The sequence below is a fragment of the Heptranchias perlo genome, unplaced genomic scaffold, assembly GCF_035084215.1.
Source record: "Heptranchias perlo isolate sHepPer1 unplaced genomic scaffold, sHepPer1.hap1 HAP1_SCAFFOLD_52, whole genome shotgun sequence".
Lineage (NCBI taxonomy): Eukaryota > Metazoa > Chordata > Chondrichthyes > Hexanchiformes > Hexanchidae > Heptranchias > Heptranchias perlo.
The window spans coordinates 3,609,290-3,627,028 of NW_027139537.1; the positions used below are offsets into that span (position 1 = coordinate 3,609,290).

The 17,739-nt window shown below is 44.7% G+C and overlaps 3 non-coding genes across 3 annotated transcripts; all 3 read right to left on the bottom strand.

The window, feature by feature from the left end:
* Nucleotides 1–1,609: 1,609 nt before the first annotated feature.
* On the bottom strand, nt 1,610–1,682 carry trnav-uac (transfer RNA valine (anticodon UAC)). Its single transcript has one exon. It is a non-coding gene; the product is annotated as a tRNA-Val (tRNA).
* Nucleotides 1,683–2,122: 440 nt separating this feature from the next.
* On the bottom strand, nt 2,123–2,196 carry trnan-auu (transfer RNA asparagine (anticodon AUU)). The gene has a single exon. It is a non-coding gene; the product is annotated as a tRNA-Asn (tRNA).
* An 11,997-nt stretch (nt 2,197–14,193) lies between these two features.
* trnam-cau (transfer RNA methionine (anticodon CAU)) lies at nt 14,194–14,266 on the bottom strand. The gene has a single exon. It is a non-coding gene; the product is annotated as a tRNA-Met (tRNA).
* Nucleotides 14,267–17,739: the final 3,473 nt, after the last annotated feature.

Below are 17,739 nucleotides of genomic sequence, written 5' to 3' on the forward strand. Positions count from 1 at the left end.
ATCATGGAATAGGACAGCGCCATTCGAATGCCATTCGGCCCATCGTGCCTGTGCCAGCTCTCTGAAAGAGCTGTCCAGTTAGTCCCACTCGCCTGCTGTTTCCCCATAGCCCTGAAAATGTTTCCATTCAAGCGTTTATCCAATTCCCTTTTGAAAACTGTGAGTTAAAAAAACAATATTGAAAGGGGTGCTGGGGCCTCTGCAGCGTCGATGTAGAGTTTTCGATGATTGAAGTTATCAAGATGTTTCTTTACACATGGTATGTTGTGCAATCATCCTGAAATATCTTCAATATCCAACACAAATTGAATTGCAAACCTGACGGACCAACACTGGAAAACAAGTCACGAGTGAACGCAAATCATCTGGGACCCGTTTCAGCCTCACGGCACTTTAAGTAAAGTGAAATAACTTTGCATTGAAAAGATTTGGAACTTGCATCTGTGCCTTTATCTGTTCCATTTCTTAAAGTTGCTGGTGTCTGATGATGAACACGCCTCTGCTCCCTCTATTGAACAAGAAAGGAGGTGTTTGACGTTGACGGGACCTGTTGGTTATGAGCTCATCCTTTACATTGAGTGGGTTCACGTCTTTTGAACGGCGTCAACTTTAGCCCAGCGGTGAACTTCACAACAAACAAGTTCATCACCGTCTCACCGCGGGCGCTGACTGACATGTTTATTGTTATTTATTTCAGACCTAAATAAATAGTAACCGTGATTTGAAATTTGCACTCAGTGATTTTTAGGTCGTCGCCTTGAAATGTTTCAAAGGCGACTCCTAATTTATGATCGTCCGCCATTTCTCCAGCCGTTTTGAAAACAAAACATGTCTCTGCTTTTCGCGTCTTTTTTCGAAAGGGAAAAAAATATATTTCCCGTGACCTCTGGAGGATGTACAAGTACATTTCAGAAAGCTGAAGCAAGTTCACCGAGCTTAAATCGTCTGACCACGTTAAAGGCGCTATATACATATATATAAATATGTATATATATGTAATATATGCAAGTCGTTGCTGTCTGTTTCTGTGGTTGTCTTTTTTCTATGTGTGTCCATCTGCAGGTCAATTTTGAATCAATACCAGTGTTCATGTCAGTTTGTTGCATGAAATAAATGAGAGTATCAGGCGCTCCCCTCCCTGCCATTGGGTCGGTACTGAGTCAGGGTTTCGACCAAACTTCTGGGTTTTTTTGTGAAAAAGCAATTAAAACCTTCATTCGGGAATGATCCAGTCTCATGTGAGCGGTGAAAGAAACACTGACCCCGATGTGATGTGAACACGCAGCCTTTTGATCTGGAGTCAGACCTTTGCACCACGCGCTCTGAAGACAGGATCCTGGATGTTATCATTTATATGAATGTTTCTCAAACACCGTTTCATTTCTCCCACCTTGGTTGAATCGATGGGGCTTATCAAATCTCCGCCAGATCCCACCGGGAATGAGACAGTATTGGAAGCAGCCTTCACCCCCACGATCACGCTGGCTTTCATCGCCTGCTCTCAGCGGACTGCATTAACCGGGCTGGGAGATATGGACTTTGTTCATCTTATTCAGCAATGTGAATCGTTAAATATTTACTAATTTTTAATGGGAACAAGGTTTTAAAATGTTTCCGCCTGGTTTCGAACCGGGGACTTTTCGCGTGTAAGGCGAACGTGATAACCACTACACTACGGAAACCTGATACTGCAAACTCCGTGTTAGGGATATAACCCCTCAGCCAAACTAATTTCCGTATTACTGTCCAGGAGCTCATTTCACAGGGATACATTTACTGCGCTGTATTTCGGAAGGCTGCAGAGAAGGATCGGTGGCGATGGTCAGGCAGGGAATCCCAGAGCATCGCGCCCACACAAACTTTTCACTGTTTTTTTTCATGTGCCTGATATCCGACCGCAGTGTAAATTATGGCGAATCAGACATGTTCAGATGACATTGTTCACAGAATGCTTTCTTGCAGCCAAATCACACATTAGAAAACGTGAAATGAGATGAAGAGATCGGAGCCATTTAAAGTGCTCCCAGTTGCTGCAGATCAGGAATTAAAACCTGGCACCGGCTTCAGGTCGATCAGAATGAGGCAATGAATCCGAAAGTGGGAAGAAAAAAAGCGCAATTTTCGTCCCTGGGTGGGCTCGAACCACCAACCTTTCGATTAATAGCCGAACGCGCTAACCGATTGCGCCACAGAAACCGCCCGGTGTTTTTTCTTGCGAGATACACTAAAGCAGCGTGTCACCTAGCCAAAGTTACATGTTGCAGCCACAGAAATGCAATTGTCCACTATCAGTGTTACTTTTCCAGAAATAAAGGATGGGACATTGTTTATGGAAACGGTCTGGTCTCGCTCACAGCATCGATATCACCGCGAACCAGCTCTCCTGCAACCGGCGTGCCCACCGGTGCTTTGTCTGTTATTGAGTCGGACTGTGGGAGAACCTTCACCACACGGACTCCAGCGATTCGAGAAGGCGGCTCACCACCACCTTCTCAAGGGCAATCAGGGATGGGCATTAAATGCCGGCCTCGCCAGTGACGCCCACAACCCATGAACGAATGAAGAAAAAGTATTCTGAACCTGACGCTGATATCAGGTTTTGATGCCTGATCTGCAGTAACTGGGAGCGCTTTAAATGGACCGACCTCTTAATTTCACCCACAACATCAGAGTAACTGTTCCAGGGGGACATGCCGACTCAACTGCGTCTTGGCCGCCTGTCTGCTCAGTCCTTTATTCGCCTACAATTCCGTTTCCCAAAGCGTATCTACAGATACACAAAGCTCTTTGTCATTTCGGTTCCTTTCGATTTGTCCAGCTCCCGATTGGCAATAATTTGCAAACCTGGTTGCAGCCCTCCGCCTTCCATCGTGTCCAGGGATGGGTTATGTGGAGAGACTGGAGAAGCTGGGATTGTTCTCCTTCGAGCAAAAAAAAAAGGTTAAGGGGAGATTTAATAGAGGTGTTCAAAATTATGAGGGGATTTTGATAGAATGGATGGGGAGAAGCTATTTCCATTGGCAGGAGGGTCGATAACCAGAGGACACAACCTGCATTTATATAGCACCTTTAATGCAGTAAAACCTCACAAAGTGCTTCACAGGAAGAGTTTTTGAACAAAACTTGACACTAAGCCACATAAGGAGATATTGGGACAGGTGACCAAAAGCTTAGTCGAAGAGGTAGGTTTTAAGGTATGTGTTAAAGGAGAGAGAGGCGGAGAGGTTTAAGGATGGAATTCCAGAGCTTAGGGCCGAGGCAGCTGAAGACACAGCCGCAAATGGTGGAGCGATTAAAATCGGGGATGCGCAAGAGGCCAGAATTGGAGGAGCACAGAGATTTTTTTTATTCGTTCATGGGATGTGGGCGTCGCTGGCGAGGCCAGCATTTATTACCCATCCCTAATTGCCCTTGAGAAGGTGGTGGTGAGCCGCCTTCTTCAAACGCTGCAGTCCGTGTGGTGAAGGTGCTCCCACAGTGCCGTTAGGAAGGGAGTTCCAGGATTTTGACCCAGCGACGATGAAGGAACGGCGATATATTTCCAAGTCTGGATGGTGTGTGACTTGGAGTGGAACGTGGAGGTGGTGTTGTTCCCATGTGCCTGCTGCCCTTGTCCTTCTAGGTGGTAGAGGTCGCGGATTTGGGAGGTGCTGTCGAAGAAGCCTTGGCGAGTTGCTGCAGCTGCAGTGCATCCTGTGAATGGTACACACTGCAGCCACATTGCGCTCGTGGTGAAGAGAGTGAATGTTTAGGGTGGTGGATGGGGTGCCAATCAAGCAGGCTGATTTGTTCTGAATGGTGTCGAGCTTCTTGACTGTTGTTGGAGCTGCACTCATCCAGGCAAGTGGAGAGTATTCCATCAAACTCCTGACTTGTGCCTTGTAGATGGTGGAAAGGCTTTGGGGAGTCAGGAGGTGAGTCACTCGCCGCAGAATACCCAGCCTCTGACCTGCTCTTGTGGACACATGATCTCGAAGAGTTGTAAGGCTGGAGGAGGTTACAGTGATAGTGAGGGAGCGAGGGCCATGGTGGGATTTGAAAGCAAGGATGAGAATTTTAAAATCGAGGCGTTCCCGGAGAGGGGGTATGACTGGAGCGTCACACCGTCCCCTCCCGTCTTTACTTCCACATACGTACATTGGGACAGGGCTTGGGCGGATTTTTCTGTGTCTCACTCAGGGCCGCTGAGTCTCCTGCAGTCCCCCCGATCACCAACTCACCCAGTTTGTAAATTTAAACCGGAACAAGTGCCTCGCAGAGGGCAAGAGATGAAGGCAAGGCTGGAACCTCTGACAATAAATCTCTTGCCCACCAGCGAGGTTTGTGTACCTGAATCGCTAACTCTTCTTTTAAAGTTTTGACATTCATTGGACGCCACGCGGCACCTCCAGACTTGTCTCTTGCACTCACAGTGAAGCGGAGGGCCCTTTTCCCTCGCACGCCAGCAATTGTGATATCAAGAAAAAGATGGCGGAGAAATTCTCCATTTCAGCGAAAATGGAGCGCTGGGGTCCGCTCATGAGTGCAGCGTAAAAGATGCAACTCGCACCCACGATCCCGAGGGGAATGCCTCTCCCGACTGAGCTAGCCAAGCCTGAGGAAACTGTTACTTCCTTGTCTGTTGTTGCAGCGAGCCGGCTGTTGGCTCCGCTCCAAGGGTTCAGTGCAAACCATGAAACAGGTTCTCCTGAATTCCATGGTGTAGAAGGCAATCGAGTAACAAGTCGAGCAATGTATTCCGCTCAATGATTGATCATTCCATTCAGATCTTCTGCTTTTCAGCTGCACTTCCCCAAAACATTGCAAATAATTTTGCTCAGTATTTGTTTCGCTTGTTTAATATTTTGTTCTCCGGTTTTGCCAGATTAACATTTCATTTCAATTATCAATGACAGGGAGCAATGAACAATGAACGAGTGACCAAAGTTCCGTTTATTATTAAAAAGCAGTGATTCCGAAATTATCCAGGTTGATATGAATGGTAAGATAAATAGTGATTTCGACATGATTTAAATACGCAGCCTTCAGAATCTGGAATCAGACGCGCTACCGTTTCACCACGAGGTCTACTGATGGCATAGATTATATATGTATGAAAACTTATTATATCCTTAAATATATAAATATTTGATGCAGTGTTCCCTTGTGGTTGGGAATAGTTCATTGCACAAAAATAATTCAAGTCTGTGAGACATTTAATGTTTTCTTTAATCGCCATTAATACGTTCTGTTGCACACTGAAGGAAATGTTAACTTGTTTGCCAAGTGACAATTAAAACGTCAATAAATCTTTGAGCTTTGCATGTCATGAACTTTTATCCCTTCCCATTTTACATACTGTATTTTAGGAGTCTGCTTAAAAATGTTTAATGCTTATTATACAAGGAATCTGGTGTAGCCGTTGTTAAATTTAAAAAGGTTTGTCGCCCCTTTCACGCATGAACAAACTCGACCCTGGAGGTTTATGGGGAGCAAGTCCCAACAAAATGTTTCCCTCCGAGGTCAAATCGGGGACTTTCTGCATGTAACTGGTGAACATGATAACCGCTACACTACGGAAAGGACAAACTTGTCGGTCTCAGGTCTGAAGGAAGTGTCTCGGGGAAACATGAACTGCCGAGTCTCTTCACACTGACTCTTTTCACGAATATTTCATCGATCGAAACTATACAAGTCACAGGGAAAAATGTCAAAGTCATTTAACTCCCGAATTAGCCCCAAAATCAATCAATCTCAGTTTTGCAATGTTCAATTGACCCCCGGCCTCAACAGCTTTATGGGGGTGAGTGTTCCAGATTTCCACTCCCCTTTGTGTGAAGAAATGTTTCCTGACATCACTCCTGAACAGCCGAGCTCTAATTTTAAGGTTACACCCCCTTGTTCTGGACTTTCCCCACCAGAGAAAATAGTCTCTATCTGCCCTGTCAAATCCTTTAATCATCTTAAACACCTCAATTAGATCACCCCTTAATATTCTATACTCAAGGGAATGCAAGTCCAGTCTATGCAACCTGTCCTCATAATTGCTTATCAAGGATAGCCACCAAAAGGGGTTTTACGATGGCTTTTGAGTGCATTGGCTTTTGCCAATGGGCATGTTGGTCCAGGGTTATGATTCTCCCTTCGGGGTTGTTTGTCCAAATATGTGAGAGATCCCGGACGAGCCCTTATTTTACTTTTGATCTTGAACGTCCAAAGACAGAAAAGTACCCAAATCACCTCACATGAGTGAAACAATTCCTATGTTTCATACCATTACCTAACACAACTGCCCAACTTGGTTCTGATGAAAGGTCATTGAGCTGAAACATTAACTCGGTTTCTCTCTTCACAGATTCTGCCTGACCTGCTGAGGGTTTCCAGCATTTTCGATGTTATCAGAGTATCACTTCCCTCATCACCTAACTACACTCCTCCACTATATGTCGCCTTATGTTGCAAACAGGCTCCTTCCACACAGCCACGTGTTCTGCAGAATGGGGTTTATCTCTCACCAGTACAGCCCTTTCCCGCTGCGTCAGTATGGAATTATACGGAGCAATCGTACAGATGTCACACCTCTCCTGCTTCCCTGTGAAGCTGCTAAGACGAATAGCACACAATGCTGTCTGAAACACATACACACCAGCTCTGAATAATTTAAAGGCCTTGTTATGATTGTCAGAGAATTGTTTGTATCAAAAGGATAATTAAACTTACGAGTATTATGATATCAGCTGCAGTCCAAGAGTTTCTGGACTTCAGAATCTACTCGTCTCTATATTAAACATATGCATGCATATAAAATGAAGCAAATCTGTCTTATGATTGTAGTTTCATTCTCCCAACAGAGATTTATACTTCCTTACTTAAGAGGCAAAAGCTAAAGGTTTGTATTACTTCAATATAAAGATTAACTCTTTCCTTACAATACAGATACCCCAAACTAATATAACACCTCAAATTGATCAAGTTTCTCAAACTAATACAGTACCTCAAACTAATACAGTACCTCAAACTAATACAGTACCTCAAACGTATAGAGATTCTGAAACTAATATAATATCTCAAGCTAATACATCATCTCATACTAATACAGTACCTCAAACAAATACAACACCTTAAAGTAATACAAACCGATACAGAACCTGAAACTAATATAATACCTCAAACTAATACAGCATCTTAATCTAATTCAGTGGCTCAAACTAATAAAGTACCTCAAACGATAAAGAATCTGAAACTAATATAATACCTCAAACTAATACATCATCTCAAACTAATAAATACCTCACACTAATACAGTACCTCAAACCGATACAGAACCTGAAACTAATAGAATACCTCAAACTAATACAGCATCTCAATCTAATACAGTATCTCAAACTAATAAAGTGCCTCAAACTAATACAGTATCTCAAACTAATACAGTACCTCAAACGAATACAACACCTTAATCTAACACAGCACCTCAAACTGACACAGATTCTGAAAATAATATAACACCACAAACTACAACAACACCTCGAATTAATACAGCACCTCACACTAATACAACACCTCACATTAATAGAACACCTCAAACTGATACAGCACCTCAAACTGATACAGCACCTCACACTAATACAGCACCTCACACTAATACAGCACCTCACATTAATAGAACACCTCAAACTGATACAGCACCTCAAACTGATACAGCACCTCACACTAATACAACACCTCACACTAATACAGCACCTCACACTAATACAGCACCTCACACTAATACAACACCTCACACTAATACAACACCTCACACTAATACAACACCTCACACTAATACAACACCTCACACTAATACAGCACCTCAAACTGATACAGCACCTCACACTAATACAACACCTCACACTAATACAGCACCTCACACTAATACAACACCTCACACTAATACAGCACCTCACACTAATACAGCACCTCACACTAATACAACACCTCACATTAATAGAAAACCTCAAACTGATACAGCACCTCACACTAATACAACACCTCACACTAATACAGCACCTCACACTAATACAGCCCCTCACACTAATACAACACCTCACACTAATACAACACCTCACATTAATAGAACACCTCAAACTGATACAGCACCTCACACTAATACAACACCTCACACTAATACAGCACCTCACACTAATACAGCACCTCACACTAATACAACACCTCACACTAATACAGCACCTCACACTAATACAACACCTCACACTAATACAGCACCTCACACTAATACAACACCTCACACTAATACAGCACCTCACACTAATACAGCACCTCACACTAATACAGCACCTCACACTAATACAGCACCTCACACTAATACAACACCTCACACTAATACAGCACCTCACACTAATACAGCACCTCACACTAATACAACACCTCACACTAATACAGCACCTCACACTAATACAGCACCTCACACTAATACAACACCTCACACTAATACAACACCTCACATTAATAGAACACCTCAAACTGATACAGCACCTCACACTAATACAACACCTCACACTAATACAGCACCTCACACTAATACAGCACCTCACACTAATACAACACCTCACACTAATACAACAACTCACATTAATAGAACACCTCAAACTGATACAGCACCTCACACTAATACAGCGCCTCACACTAATACAACACCTCACACTAATACAGCACCTCACACTAATACAACACCTCACACTAATACAGCACCTCACACTAATACAACACCTCAAACTAATACAGCACCTCACACTAATACAACACCTCACATTAATAGAACACCTCAAACTGATACAGCACCTCAAACTGATACAGCACCTCACACTAATACAACACCTCACATTAATAGAACACCTCAAACTGATACAGCACCTCAAACTGATACAGCACCTCACACTAATACAGCACCTCACACTAATACAACACCTCAAACTAATACAACACCTCACACTAATACAACACCTCACACTAATACAGCACCTCAAACTAATACAGCACCTCACACTAATACAACACCTCAAACTAATACAACACCTCAAACTAATACAACACCTCACACTAATACAGCACCTCAAACTAATACAGCACCTCACACTAATACAACACCTCAAACTAATACAACACCTCACACTAATACAACACCTCACACTAATACAGCGCCTCACACTAATACAACACCTCACACTAATACAGCACCTCACACTAATACAACACCTCACACTAATACAACACCTCAAACTAATACAACACCTCACACTAATACAACACCTCACACTAATACAGCGCCTCACACTAATACAACACCTCACACTAATACAGCACCTCACACTAATACAACACCTCACACTAATACAACACCTCACACTAATACAGCGCCTCACACTAATACAACACCTCACACTAATACAGCACCTCACACTAATACAACACCTCACACTAATACAGCACCTCACACTAATACAACACCTCACACTAATACAACACCTCAAACTAATACAACACCTCACACTAATACAACACCTCACACTAATACAACACCTCACACTAATACAACACCTCACACTAATACAGCACCTCACACTAATACAACACCTCACACTAATACAGCACCTCACACTAATACAACACCTCACACTAATACAACACCTCAAACTAATACAACACCTCACACTAATACAGCGCCTCACACTAATACAACACCTCACATTAATAGAACACCTCAAACTGATACAGCACCTCAAACTGATACAGCACCTCACACTAATACAGCACCTCACACTAATACAGCACCTCACACTAATACAGCACCTCACATTAATACAGTACCTCACACTAATACAGCACCTCACACTAATACAGCACCTCACACTAATACAGTACCTCACACTAATACAACACCTCACACTAATAGAACACCTCAAACTAATACAACACCTCAAGCTAATACAGTACCCCAAACTAATATATTACCTCAAATTAGTACAGCATCTTAAACTAACACAGCACTTCAAACTAACTCAGTGCCTCAAACAAATACAGTACCTCAAACAAATACAGTACCTCAAACTAATACAGTACCTCAAGCTAATACAGTATCTCGAATTAATACAATACCTCAAACAAATACAGCACCTCAAACTAATCGTGTTCCTCAAACAAATACAGCACCTCAAACTAATAGTGTTCCTCAAACAATAGAGCAACTCAAACTAATAATGTTCCTCAAACAAATACAGCACCTCAAATTAATAGTGTTCCTCAAACAAATACAGCACCTCAAACTAATAGTTTTCCTCAAACTAATCCAGCACCTCAAACGAATACAGTACCTCAAAATTAATCATTAACTGAAATGTCAAAGTCCGAACAGGACAAGCAGGTTGACCTTGACAGGCGGCGAATCTGTTAAGAGGATATTAAGCTGCAGGAGGAAGTCCCGTTCAGGAACTGCAGTTGTATTCAATTAATTTCGAGTCTTTTCTCAACATTGGAACAGAGAAACACGTGGTACGTAATATCACCGCAGGGCCTTCCATGGTCGGCCTAATTCAGTACAACATCCCCAGGACATTTCGTCTCAAGCTCATCACCAGATGCCTTTCAAGTAACCTTTGCTGATTTGTTGCAGTTCAGTTTGGGTTTGAATAGAGTTGTTTCTTTACCAGCATAGCTTTATTGGGGCGAGGGGTATTTGAGTTTGTACCGGGCAATTTGTAGGTGCCCATTGCTAATTGATCTTCAATTGAATCAATATATTTCAATTAAACTATCACAAAAAGACGGACTATTCCTGCACCCACTCCCCGACGATCCCCCACCCAATGTTCCAACTTACTCACTTCTCCATCGCTGCTTCTGCCAATCTCCACCTCTGTCTCTAATTATAAATCTGCCGATCATGCTCTCTTTCGACTAATTTTATGTTTCTTTACCTCTTTCAACTATATCCATTGTTCTTTTCACCTTATTAAAATCAATATAAATCTCCTTCGACCGATTCGTATGTATCGTTGTCTCTCCACTGCTTTAAATGTATCTATCTATCTATCTATCTATCTTTCTTTCCATCGATCTATCTATCCATCCATCTATCAATCTTTCTATCCATCTATCTATCTATCTATTGCTCTATCTCACTATCCATCTATCTCTCTATCTATATATATCTCTATCCATCTATCTATCTATCCATCTACCTCTCTATCCATCTATCTATCTATCTATCTATCTATCTATCTATCTATCTATCTATCTATCTATCTATCTATATATCTCCTATCAATCTATCTATCCATCCATCTGTTTAACTATCTATCTATCTATCTATAAATCTCTCCATCCACCTATCTATCCATCCACCTATCTATCCATCTATCTACCTATCCATCTATCTATCTATCCATCTATCTATCTATCTATCGATATAGCTATCTATCTATCTATCTATCGACCTTTATCTCACTATCTCTCTATATTTGTTTCTCCCTCCACCTGTTTATTGCTCTGTTGTTGATTCTATATCGCTTTCTGTCTCTCCTCCTTCATTACTCACATTTTTCAAATAACTTTCTAATCTTTATCAAAAAAAAATGCGACATTAATGCATGAGCATGAGGTAAATTAGCCAATTACAAGGTGGGGTGGACTCAGTATGTTGGTCTGTGAAGACGTCACCGAGCCCTCTTCCTCCTTCAGGCTGCTGATCACAGAAGTCTCCCTGAGCAGCTTCTGGAAGAAGAAACGCGAGCACTTCTCGTCCTGCTCCACGGAGCGGACTCTGGAACGAAAGATAATCTTTGAGGCCCCTTTAACTGGATGGATCACACCGTGAGATCACAAGGTGAGGCCCCTTTAACTGGATGGATCACACCGTGAGATCACAGGATGAGGCCCCTTTAACTGGATGGATCACACCGTGAGATCACAAGGTGAGGCCCCTTTAACTGGACGGTTCACAGCATGAGATCACAGGATGAGGCCCCCTTAACTGGTCGGTTCACACCGTGAGATCACAGTATGAGATCCCTTTAACTGGACGGTTCATACCGTGAGATACGGTCTGTATTGTACTGTATTGCTTCGAAATTGTGAAATTTAGTTTTAACTCTATGTATTCTTAAATTTTATGCAGTAATGTATGTTTTGTAATAAAAAAAATTCACAGAAACTTTCGAATCAAACGGGAATTGAACCTCCACACGTTATCCATTGCTCCATTGGCCCAGTTTTCAAAAAGCATGCAGTAACTCACACTTCCACAACGCTGGAGAATGAGCAGTTTCCGAGTAAGTCTCGGTCATGCCCACGCGATTCCACGAGTCCGGAAGTGTCAAAAGGTGCACGGTGAACAATCACCAAAGAGAGAGACAGAAGCTGCTTCCTTTCGATCGCTCAGCTTGTAGAGCGGAGGACGATAGTACAATTAACAGATCAAAGTTTGCTGGTTCGAAGTAATAAACTTGCTTTTGGAGTAAGTAGCTCTAGGCCATTCTCTTAACTTTACAGGCAGCCTGCGGCTTAACATGTTGGCGCTGAGGCACAGGAGAGCACTTTTCCTTTGTCAAACCTGAAAGCTTTCTGTGTCTGTCAGAACACGGCTGTTTTGTTCGAGCATTTGCCTCTGCTCACCAGCAGGGAGTGCCTTTGCGCAACAACACTTCAAACCGCTTTCAGGCAAAAATGTCTTCGATCAGGCAGACAGACAGGGCTCTCGCTGCTCCCTCAAGCTCGGGGCCGCTGTTCCTTTCCTGAGATCTCATCTACCTTCCGCAGGCTCGGGCTCTTCTCAGCATCATTCACGATTACTGTGGCTTCCCGTACTGCTGTTGCTCACTTGCTTATTCTCGATACTACCGATTGGAGCAAAGTATTGATTGTCGTCAGGGAGGGGGCCAACCCAAGGCGAGATTTCTCTGCTGATCGTGGAGCGACTTGGAGGCGAGTGCGAAGCAGCGACTGTGAAGGGCATTGAATAAAGGGGGCAGTAGCAACATGGATACAGAATCGACTATAGGACTGGAAACAGAGTAGTGGTGAACGGTTTTTTTTCGGACTGGAGGGAGGTGTACAGTGGTGTTCCCCAGGGGTCGGTGCTGTGACCACTTCTTTCCTTGATATATATTAATGACTTGGACTTGGGTGCACAGGGCACAACTTCAAAATTTGCAGATGACACCAAACTTGTAAGGGTAATGAACAGTGAGGAGGATAGTGATAGAGTTGAAGAGAATATATACAGACTGGTTGCATGGGCGGACACATGGCAAATGACACTTAACGAAGAAAAATGCGAATTCATGCATTTCGGTAGGAAGAACGAGGAGATGCAAAATAAACTGGAGGGCACAATTCTAACAGTGATACAGGAACAGAGAGATCTGGGGGTATATGTGCACAAATCATTGAAAGTGGCAGGGCAGGTTGAGAAAGCGGTTAAAAAAGCATACGGGATCCTGGGCTTTATAAATAGAGGCAGAGAGTACTAAAGTATGGAAGTCATGATGAACCTTTAGAAAACACTGGTTCAGACACAACTGGAGTATTATGTCCACTTCTGGGCGCCGCACTTTAGGAAAGATATGAAGGCATTAAAGAGGGTGCAGAAGAGATTTACTAGAATGATTCCAGCGATGAGTGACCTTAGTTACGTGGATAGACTGGAGAAGCTGGAGATTTGAGAGAGATTTTCAAAACCATGAAGGGTTTAGACAGAGTATATAGAGAGAAATCGTTCCCATTTGCAGAAGGGTGAAGGACCAGAGGACATAGATTTAAGGTGATTGGCAAAAGCACCAAAGATGACATGAGGAAAAACGATGGGGCGGTGGAGTGGGACCAGCTGGATTGCTCTTGCAGAGAGCTGGTGTGGTCTCGATGGGCCGAATGGCGTCCTTCCGTGCTGTATTCTTTCTATGATTCAAGTCGAATGCTCGCTGAGCAGGTGAGAGATAGCAAGATAGATTCTTCCATTCTCCACTCACCTTTTGACTTGGGTCAATTGTCCAGAAACAAAAGTGGCATCAGTTTTCTGCGAGCCCATGGTCCATGTACTTCTTAAGCTTCACTGCGTGCTACGGTACAGAGAGGTCAAGGGGCAGCAAATCTTTTGGTGTGCAGCAGGAAGAAAAAAATATTGATTTTGGTCTTGAGCAAAGATGGAAAAAAAAAGCTTAATGATGCCTTCTCTAAGGATTGAACTCAGGACCTTCAGATTATGAGACTGACGCGTTGCCGACTGCACTAAGAAGGCACTTGCTGTATAAATATCCAGGCAGCTCTATCAAGTAGGACAGTTTGCAAGGTGTAAAATCATAAACTAATCGGCAGTTTGCAAAAACTCTCCATCCAGGTGGAAATCGAACCAACAATCTTCTGAATTTTGGTCAGACACGTTCCCCATTGCTCGACTGGCCAAAGGTGTGTCGAGTAAGTCGGAGCTCACACGCTCACAGCGCTGCGGTATGAGCAGGTCCCGAGTCAGTCTCGGTCATGCCCACGCGACTCCACGAGTCCGGGAGTGTCAAAAGGCGCACGGTGAACAATCACCAAAGAGAGGGACCTTTGCTGCTTCCCATCGATAGCTCAGCTGGTAGTGTGGAAAACTTGTAGAGATTAAAACTTGAAAGCAAAATCACTCTTAAATCGTTGGTTTAATTCTGGCTCAAAATAATGAACGTGCTTTTGGATTGAGCAGTATTGAGCTCAAGGCCGCTCTCTTAACTTTGCAGACTGCTTACTGCTTAAAATGTTGCCACTTGTCCATTCTCAAACCTGAAATCTTTCTTTGTCTGTCCGAACACGGCTGTTTTGCTCGAGCATTTGCCTCTGCTCACCAGCAGGGAGAGCCTTTGTGCAACAACACGTCAAACCGGACTCACTTTCAGGCAAAAAAGACTTCTCTCAGTCTTTCGGACAGGTCTCTCGCTGCTCAAAGGAGTGCTGTTGAGCGGCAATTTAATTTTCAAAATATACGTTATTTCATAATATTTAATGATACCTGCAGTTCAGGGTAAGAATCGCAATTTCAATTCAAAACAATACAAAACAGATCGCACAAACTATGATCCCATTGTTTCAATACAATACACAGTGTATGTCTTATTGTACATTCTGCATAATAAAAGGTGGGATGCCTTTACACGATGCTCTTTCCCCATAGAGCCCGTGCGTAGGCCGCAACGCGCCTCAGTGCGTCCCGCAGCACATTCCCCTGGACCTTGGAGTGTGTCAGTCGGAAACACTCGGTCGTGGACAGCTCCTTCAGCTGGAAGACCAGCAGGTTTCGGGCGGACCAAAGGGTTTCCTTCAACGAGTTGATGGTCTTCCAGTAGCAGTTGATATCTGTCTCGGTGTGCCTCCCGGGGAGCAGTCCATAGAGCACAGCGTCCTGTGTTACTGAGGTGTTGGGGATGAACTGGGACAGATACCAACGCATCTCTCCCCACACATTCTGCATGAAGGTCCAGTCCACCAGGAAACAGACGACGGTCCAATTCCCGCAGCCTTGAAGGCAGCTCGAGGTGATGCTGAGTTTCCATGCATGTTGGAAGGACCACACTGGGAGGGCCCTTCTCACCATCATCCAGGCCACATCCTGGTGCCCGTTGGTCAGTTCTGGCGACGAGACGTTCTGCCAAATGGCATCGACCTTCTGGTCGGGGAACTGGTCGATCGGATCCACCCTCTCATTTTCCTGCAGAGCCCCCTGAACGTTCCACTGTCTGACGGCCTTGTGGTCGAAGTGGTTCCAACTCAGGAACTTCTACACCTGGGACAGGTGGTGGGGGGCAGTCCAGCTGAACGGGACCTCCTGCGTCTGCTCGGTTGGATAGACCCAGTTTTCTCAGTGTGTTGTACATGGTGTCCCTGTGGACGCATTCTACTTAGGACATCCAGACAAAGGGGAAGAAAGCTCGGGTGTCTGTGGTGACGGAGCTGTGGGGAATGGGCCAGACCTGGGCCACGTAGAGCAACACCGCGAGTACCTCACACCTTATCACCAGGTTCCTGTTGGTTATGGAGAGGGATCGTCCCCCCACCATACCAAGCTTCTGTTTAGCCATGGCGACGCGCTCTTCCCATTTATTGGTGGAGTCCTGGGGCCCCCGAACCCGATCCCCAACACCATCAAGTCGTCGGACCTGACGGTGAAGGGATCAAAGGATCGGGTCTCCCACCTGCCACAGAACACGGCCTCACTCTTATTGCAGTTCACTCTGGACGCCGAGGCCAGCTCGAAACGATCGCAGATGTCCATCAGTCTGTGGATCGACTGCTGATCGGATCAAAAGACGGTGACGTCATCCATTTACAGGGAGGCCTTAACCTGAGAGCCTCCGTTGCCCGTGATCGTCACCCTACCTAATTACTCTGTCCTTTCTGATGGACGCAGCAAATTGCTCGACACAACACATGAACAAGACCGCAGAGAGAGGACAACCCAGTCGGACTCCAGATCTGATCGGAAAACGCTCTGACTCCTGCCCATTGATTAGGACTGTGCAATGGATGTCCATGTCGAGCAGTCGGCTCCAATCGCTGATTCCCTCCCCAAACCCCATTTTGGATAGCACGTCAATCATGTGTGCGTGGGATATTCTGTTGAAGGCCTTCTCCTGGGGCAGGTGTTCAGCTCTCTGTCCTGCACGTAGGCGATCGTATCCCTGAGCAGCGCAAGGCTATCAGAGATCTTCCTGCCGGGTACACTACAGGTCTGATCCGGGTGGATCACCCGCCCCAGAACAGATTCGAGCCTGTCGGCGATGGCCTTCGACAGAATCTTGTAGTCAGCATTTAGCAAGGAAATCGGTCGCCAATTTCTGATTTATTCCCTTTCCCCCTTCTGCCTGTAGATGAGGGTGATGATGCCTTTCCTCGTGGATTCTGACATGCTGCCTGCCAGAAGCATACCCCCGTAGACATCCAGTAGGATTGGGTCTATCCAGTTCCAGAGAGCCGAGTACAAGTCAACGGGTAAACCATCGCTCCTGGGAGATCTACTCTTCTCGAAGGACCAGACGGCCTTTGTCAACTCGTCCAAGGTCAGTGACCAATCCAGGCTCTCCCGCTCGCTCTCCTCCAAGAGAGAGAGGACAGGAAGGATTGGGAGGTCGTGTTGTCTCTGGGCTTCGCGTCATACAGCCCGGCATGAAAGGACTTGCTGATCCTCAGCATGTCGGTCTGTGAAGATGGCACCGAGCCCTCTTCCTCCTTCAGGCTGCTGATCACCAGAGGTCTCTCTGTGCAGCTTATGCCGAATATATCTGTACAGAGTCTGAACAGAGATCAGACATCCCACACGTAAAGCACAGATGCAGGTCCCATCCCTATTTTTACATACTGATGAGTTAATTTAAAATGTTGAATAAAGGTTGTGCACCATTAAATCCCACATCCTCCAAATCTGCATGCTGGACCTCACCAATCCGCCGGTCTGAGAGTCCGTGCACCAAGGTTCTCTGCTGATTCACCAGAGGCCTTGGTGCAAGAGGTGGACTGACGAGTGACATCCTATATCTGCGGAGGGCAAGATATCCTCCAGACATACACCCAAAAGGTCGTGGGAGGCAGTAGAGGATGAGGTCAATGCCAGGCGCACAGCATCATGAACATGGATGCAGTACAGGAAGAAGTTAAATGCTTTGACATGAGTGGTCAAGATGAGTGAGGTCAACTGTCAAGTGGCGTCTCCTACCAACTACACATATAGCTGCACCCACTGCT